Here is a 2,241-nt window from a genome sequence, read left to right as displayed (position 1 = left end):
TGAGTTCCTATTTAGCTTTTATGGACAGAGATGACCACTTCATTTTGTGATGCCGTATTAATTGGGACTAGCAAGTAGTTTTATGCAGACATGACTGGAAGGCTTTAGATAGCTTACTAAATTCTGTAGTTGAGTTTGTTCTTTTTTCTCAATATTGTAAAATATAGTCTTTTAGGAGGGGGTAGCTGTGTTTTCTGGTTTTCTGCTTCTGTTTGATTTTTGTTGTTTGTTTTGGTTTTTTGCTTCTACAAAATAAAGCTATTTTTATATACCCTTGATATTAAACAAATAGCTTGGCTAGATACATAATCCCTGATACATACTTTCTTTGCTTGAATTTCTTAATTATGCTTCTTAAGTTTTATCTCATTTCCTTTTTCACTGTAACTACAAAGTATCAAAAGGATGGAGCCCCTTTCCACGTTTCCCATTTTTACCAGAAGCAGTGCCTCTCTGAGCCTAGCACCTTGAGTCCTGCACAAAGAATTGCTTTTAATTGTTTAATAACTAGTCTCTGAATTACTGTTAAAAACATATCTTTAGGGGCCAGCCGAGTGGCACATTGATTAAGAACTGACGGGACGCCAAAGGGCCCCAGTTCGGATCCCACATATGATCAGATCCCTCTACAGCTAAGATGGTGAACAACAGCTCGACCTGGAGCTGGGCTGCCTTGAGTCACCGGTGATGGTGTAGGCTGCAGCCCCTGCTGCAGTAGGCTGCCATGGGCTACCGTATGTAGCCAGCAGCCAGCGTGAGTGGCCAGCAGCCTCTGTGAACGGCTGTCCAGAAGCGGGCGACTGATCTGCTTCGCCCGGGAAGAGCGCAATGATGGTGCCAACTTGGGCCAGNTCATTTAGTTCTTGACCTATTGGTGTCCATCTTCTTTAAGGAAGGGGATTCACTGCTGGAAACAGGGAAAGCTCACCTTGAAACTGTATTCTCAATGTAGGATTCACAACTTAGAGAATGTTAGTTCCAAGCACCAGTGCATTGCATAGAATTGTTCGCATCATATCTACCTTTTATCTTTATTCTAGTTCTTAGTACTATTGAGGGACTAGTGTATTATAGAATAACAATTCATTTTTCTAAATTCCAAGGGCAGAATAATATTTTACCTAAATTTCTAAACAAACCAAATTATATATATATTTATATATATATATTATATATATATTATGTATATATATACATAATATATATAATATATATATATAATATATATATATATGTAATTTGTGTGTATATATATATATACACACATTCCATGCAGGGATTTGTTTGGATTTTATAGTGTTTTTTTCCCTCCAACTTTTTATTTTAGAAAAGTGGCTAAAAGGGAACAACAGCCTTATATCCTTCACTTACATTCACCAATTATTAACATTTTACCAACTTTCAATAATTAAGGGTTTAGCTCCTAAAACTTTGAATGCCCTGTTATATAATCATTACAAAATGACCATATTAAACAATTTTAATATTAATTTGTTCTCATATATTGCCCATATTCTAATTTCTGTTATTATCCCAATGAAGGAAACATGACTTTTCCCACTATCCAGGTTTTAATAAGTGCATTTGATTTCTATCTCTCTCTAGTCTACTGTAATCAAGAATAGTTCATTGTTTTTTTATGACATTAATATTTTTGAGAAATGCAAGCTATTTTTTTTCTGCAGAATTATCTCATTTGGATTTGATTGTTTCCTCATGATTAGATTCAGGTTTAAACATTTTCAGTAAGAATATAATATAAATGGTTTTGTTTCATTCTCCGTGTATCATATCAAGAGATGGATGATTTTAATTTGTCCTGCTACTGGTTATAATAAATGTGATCATTTGGTAAAAGTAGTATTCACCAAATTTCTTTTTTGGAGCATTATCTTTTCTCCTTTATAATTAGTAAATAATCTGGGAGGTCATATGTTGAGATCCTATGATTATCCTATTCCCCAACAACTTTTAACCCAATGATTTTAGCATCCATTAGAAATTCATGCCAGAATTAATTTCTCAAATGTAGTTGCAAAATAATGATCTTCTAATTTTATCATTCCTTCTACATTTATTAGTTGGCATTTTTCTGTAAAAAAGAGATTTCTCTTCACTTCCTTCTTCCCTTGTCCTTTGAAAATGAATGTTACTATGGTTCATGGATTCATTTCCTATTCAATGTGTTATAAACTATTTCCATCATTATTTCTTTTTGAGGTTCAAATTATTGCAAATTTG

This window comes from Hipposideros armiger, unplaced genomic scaffold (assembly GCF_001890085.2).
Source record: "Hipposideros armiger isolate ML-2016 unplaced genomic scaffold, ASM189008v1 scaffold_379, whole genome shotgun sequence".
Classification (NCBI taxonomy): domain Eukaryota; kingdom Metazoa; phylum Chordata; class Mammalia; order Chiroptera; family Hipposideridae; genus Hipposideros; species Hipposideros armiger.
The sequence above is the reverse complement of the archived record's forward strand: the minus strand, read 5'-3'. Positions refer to the sequence as shown.